General features: G+C 46.6%; 1 long non-coding RNA gene across 1 annotated transcript; it reads left to right on the top strand.

Annotated features, from left to right (window-relative positions):
• The first annotated feature begins 2,866 nt into the window (after positions 1 to 2,866).
• LOC143272799 (uncharacterized) lies at positions 2,867 to 5,399 on the top strand. Its single transcript, XR_013050379.1, has 2 exons — positions 2,867 to 3,329; positions 4,085 to 5,399. It is a non-coding gene; the product is annotated as an uncharacterized LOC143272799 (long non-coding RNA).
• Positions 5,400 to 5,615: the final 216 nt, after the last annotated feature.

Here is a 5,615-nt window from a genome sequence, read left to right as displayed (position 1 = left end):
ATGAGATGTGCTCTGTGCATGCAGATCCGGGGAGTAACAGCTCTTCATTCCCACAGGAAAAACAGGCAATGCAGGCACACAGCTTAGCAGGTGGCTGTGAGGAGGACAGCCTGACCTTCAGACTCTTCAGAGCCACCCTCCTGTACCTGAAGTGGTCTTCTCAAAGTAGACTCAGGACTTACCCACATGACACAAGCTTTTGCGGAAGTAACAGACAACCTTGATTTTCAGCTCCCAAAGCCTCTTGGGTTTCCTGGCATGGTTTTCCACCAAATTCCAAGGGATTGTAACAGGGTTTCTTAGACTGAGAATTTGTAAGGTTCAGATTTCTCCCAAAACACTACATTTGGGGACCACTTGGGCTCATCTTTATCAGTCAGTTAAGGACTGGACTGTGTCCTCAGGAATCACACTTGCAAAGGACGTCCTCCCAGACCCTCTAAGGGGGACACCAGTGGACACTGACATTTGCTCCCATGATATCAGACATCCAGTACAGAAGAGGCCTTGCTGTTTCACACATGTGAGTGTCCTGACTGACACTGGGATAGTCAGCACATTTTTTGTTATTGCTTTTTTTCTAGAAATTTAAACTACTAGAGCCTTGTATGTACTGGACGAGCACTCACAGCCAAGATATACCCCAGCTCTCTTTTCGTATTTGTTCATATGTTTGGTGTGTGTGTGTGTGTGTGTGTGTGTGTGTGTGTGTGTGTGTGTGTGTGAATTTTTGAGAGTCAGTTCTCTCCTTCTACCACAGGGGACCCAGGAATGGTGGGTCCCAACTCCTCAGTCTTGGCAGCAAAGCCTTTACCCACTGATGGTGGCTGCTAGACCTCTTCTTATGGCTTCTTTTTAAGACAGGGTCACATTAAGTTGCCCAGGCTTGCCTGGAACTTACGCAAGAACTTGAACTTGCAGTCTGTCTGTGTTTGCCTCTGATAAGCAAAGATAAGCCAAGGACTCTGGATTCAGGAGAGATGTGTCCATAGGTGTCACACACAGAATCACTGGGTTGTAAGGGAAGAAGACACTGTGGTGGCCTGAAATGGCTCACGTGATAAAGTGTTTGCTATGTGGATGAGGACATGAGTCCAATCCTCAGAACTCCTGTAAAAAACACGGAATGTGGTTGTACCCGCTTGTAATCTCAGCACTGGGAACGTGGAGGCAGGAGGATTTCTGGGGCTTAACAGAAAAACAGTCTACTTAAATCAGTAAGCTCCAAGTTCAGCGAGAAACCCTGTCTCAAAAATTAAGGTGGAGAGGTAGTTCAGAGTTAAGAGCACTCGTTGCTCTTCTGGAAGACCCGGGTTCAAATCCCAGGATCCACATGACAGTGATGCACAGACAAAATGCAGACAAAGCATCCACACACACACATAAACTGAACTTTTCATTTCAAAAAACGAGGATGGAGAGTGATTGAGGAAGGTGCCTGACATCTGGCCTCCCGTGCACACACATACACATGTGCAGACACATGTGCAGACACATGTGCACAGGTGCACACACATATACATGATAAACACAGAAAACATTCACAACAATCTCCAAGGAGAATGCAGAGCATGCCACCAGGCGCTGTTGCTGTGGCTTGCCCGTTCTTCCTCGCCTGTGCCTCTGCAGTGTGGCAAGTCTATTTTAAGAAAGGAAAAATAACAAAAGAACTCTTTGCTTTCCAATCAGTGTGCTGAGACCTTGGCATTGCTAATTGCCCACTGCATCCACCATTGCTGCATTTTGTACCAGAGTTCTCAGATAGAGCCTTCCACACTGGATAATTAAGGTGATTACAGAACTGGGGCTGCTTCAAGTCACCCCGTGATTGCATTAGCTAGGGATTCACCACTTGTGGAGAAGAGCTGTTTTGGCTTTTTCTGTTGGTGACCAGATAACATGCCCTGATTTTCACAACTGTGGTGGAGCTAAAAGGCTGGAGAATTGCACTTCAAGTGTGAAATAGAAGTGGTAGTGTTTAACACCATCTGTGGAAAAGCTACATAAATGCATTAGGGCAGGCAATTTGGGGCACTCTTCTATGAGCCCCCAAAAGTAGAGAATGCTGTGGAGGAACAGGAATCCAGCAAGGATCTCAGACACATTCAGTTTGTGACCACTGAGCCATGACTGTTGACTGTATTTAAATCCACACACAGTTGGGTCTGACATTCTGTCCTCCACACACAGAGACTTCGGATTAATGATCCCTGAGCACCTGGGCACTGAACATGATAGTGTAGTGTGCTAGGCTCTGGACTGTGTACCTCATACTCAGTGCCACCCCCAAACTCACTTGTGTGGCTGTTTTCAAATTCCAGGTCACAAACTTTGCTCTCCTACAGCCCAGGATGGGGCAAGGGGGCCTTTGCTCCCAGCATGTTCCTGTGACTAGGTAGAATACTTGTCCTGAGACACAGCCTGACTTTTCCCCAGTGACATGGTGTCTACAGGGCTCACTTTGCCTCTGCATACCTCTGCCTTGACCCTAGCTAATGCTGCCCTAACGGCTGCTATGATGACCACAGTTTCACTAAGATCCAACACTCCTTCCCCTCAGCTACCCAGTTTTCTGTATCACTTAATTCCCTTTCTCCCTTGAAGGGAATTGAGAAGGAGTTGGATTCTGCCACATGAACCTTTAGACACAATCACATGCCATGGAATAACGACTTGACCAACACAGACCACAGATACAAAGACAATCCTGTGGAGTCCTAAGGGGTCTGGAAAAATACCTTTTGCCTACCAGTATGACTGCTGTCAGGGTGTGATGTCATCCTGGCACTCATGTGTGGGGCAATGTTTGCGAAAGCATGCCTGCTCGGCTGCCAGCCATGCCCAGGCTCAGCACACAGCCAGGAGCTATGTGACAACAGATGGCTGTGGTCGTGGTTTACAGGTTTACACATCCTTGAAACACTTGGGCTGACAGGAGTGGCCGTTGCCTTTACTTGGGGCCCAGAAGACAGGACTGGACAAAATCTGCTAACTTGATTGTTTTCTCTGCAGAATGGAGGTGAGAAGGGACAAGAGTTGGCTTCTAGCCTTGGCTGTATGGCTGACTATTGGAGGACACACTGAACACCTTAACTATGAAGCTGACTGTTGGAAGATCTTGTGAATACCTCTTTTCTTCTGGTATGTTTTGCTAACCTGAAAACTGAGCCCCGTGGCTTCCAAAACCAACACAAAATGCCAGCAGCCCTATGTGGATCTTTTGCTTTGCAGTGTGTGTCCACCTGGACATGTCCTATGCCCTGGAATCACACATGGCATCATTGGTTTCCACAACTATCAGAAGCTGCTGTCCCATTGGGCAGGAAACAGTAAGTGCTCAGTGCAGTTACTGTCTCTGTTTACAAAGAGTGTCCTTACATTTATGACACAGTCAGTGGTTGTGACATCGTTACTTTAAATTCTTCCTAATTTTTCACAAGATGGGTGGTAGCTCAAGATGTGATAGTGACTTCACCCCAATGCTCCCCCAACTCTGTCTATGCTATTGGCACTGAGAGTTTGAGCAGCAAGGGCTGGGATGACAGTCAGTAAAGATCTCCAGCTCATTGAGGGTCCCTGCCTCAAAACGCAAGGGAGGAATAACACTTGAGGTTGACCTCTGGCCCCCACAGGCACACTAACACCTGTGAATGTTCACCTGCACACTCATGTGAGTGCATGAGTTCATGTGCTCAAGATTTCGAGTATCAAGGAGACATTTTTTTTAGTGGAAGGAATGTACACATCCACATATCAGCCCTGACACTCCAGGCAGAGGACACCTCAGTTGAGGGGTACATGCTAGTATATTTAGCAGCTCCCCTGACCTCTGCTCACTGGATACCAGAAACAGCTGTCACCCATGGAATGGGGAGAATTAGAACAACCAAATAACATCTATAAAATTTGTCACATGTCCCCAGGGTGGTCAGTCTTCTCTGGATTAAGAAGCTATGCCTCCCACCACCATCACATGCTTGAGTGAATGAGAGCTGAATGCGATGGCTAATTTTGTTTTTTTAATTGAACATTCTTTGTACTAACAAAGAGAAACTATACAAAATGATATTATTTTTTTTTTCAGGACTGAGGTCAAACCTGTGCGCTCCTGTGAGAAATGCAAGCATTCTGTCAACTATGCTAACCCTGTAGTCCCCGAAATGATTTCTTAACACATTTTATTGTCTTCCCTTGCTCTCCACTTCCACAGCAGCACGTGGTTCCTGTCATCTCAGGACACTGCTTTAAAAGGATGGGATAATTAATTAGTGCTCTGAAATCCTCAGAAAGCCAGGAGGGACGCGACGCCTTTCTTGGAGGGTGGTGCTAAACAGTGCTGTCTCTTCCCGGGCTGACAGATGCCCCTGATTGAATTTGAAGAAGAGAGGAAACATGTAATCTGATTATCTGTACCAAGTGGGCTTAGCGTCACTGATTCTATTCTCTTAGAGGGTGGAATCTCCATCATATATCATAAGTACAGTTGTTCAGCCACAGAGCCAGTGGCTATACAGTGAGGGAAGTGGAGGACAGTGCCCGGGGGATGCTGGCTACATCTTCTCCTCACCTGGGTGCTTTCTTGGGTAGTTAGCATCACCACAGCTCTGAAGCCCTGCATCTCCCTGTCCCCAAATATGAACTGTATATAGTCATTGTGAAGGAAACATTCTTGTGTATGTTGCATGCTGCCCTCCCAAACATCCATGGTGTACAAAGAACACTTGTTAGGTTATGACGTCTAAACTCTGGATCTGTCCTTCATCAACTTCAGTTGCAGAAGACCCAGGGCTGCTGGGATTTTTAAAGGTCCAGAAAGGTGAATGGGGAAACATCTACTCTTCACAGACCCCTGTGCATGTCTCATTTCCTTTCACTGGACTCTTGTGTTTGCCACTGTTGTGTGACACTACTCTTGGGGGGCTGTGAACAAATGTCTACTGACCCCAGATAGAGAACCCACAACAGATCAAAGTAAAGACCCAACTACCAAAGTCCAAGTTGGTGATTTTATTGGGGATATTTGCATAAGTGTAGATAACTCAAAGGTCATATCACGGAAAGTCATGCCAACCTGGATCATGGCTCATGAGAGCTGCAACCCTGGAGCCATGTGCACGACAGGCTGGTAGCTCAAAAGGTGGAGGTCATTCTCCCAGGCACCTGGGCCCGCCATATCCTCAGCGTTCCTCATTGTTTGTGTGACTTGGTGAAGGAGGAACCTTGTGAATTTTGTTTGTTTCTGTGACTTCCTGAACCTTTTGGAATGCATACTTTCTGAGTCTTGAGAACTTCAGAGGAGATTGCTGTCTGCCATCTTCCTGTGGATTCATCCAGACTCCATGGAAGACAAGCTCATCTCCAGAGAAAGCAGGTGTGGGTGTCAGCAGGCCTGGTCTATCTACCTGGATGAGAGAAGTTGTGTTTTTAAAAAAGGAACAACTTCACAGGTCAGCCATACCAACATCTGGCACTGTTCACACAGCACAGACACAAAGCCGATAGGTATAGGGTATTAATGAATCGGCATTAAATAAAATCAGGACTGCCTGTGCTGGCCGTGTGTATAAAACCCACTTCCTCAAAGCAGTAGCAATAACATTCAGGAAGCCTTCATC

Source organism: Peromyscus maniculatus, chromosome 4, assembly GCF_049852395.1.
Source record: "Peromyscus maniculatus bairdii isolate BWxNUB_F1_BW_parent chromosome 4, HU_Pman_BW_mat_3.1, whole genome shotgun sequence".
Taxonomy (NCBI): Eukaryota; Metazoa; Chordata; class Mammalia; order Rodentia; family Cricetidae; genus Peromyscus; species Peromyscus maniculatus.
The sequence above is the reverse complement of the archived record's forward strand: the minus strand, read 5'-3'. Positions and strand labels throughout refer to the sequence as shown.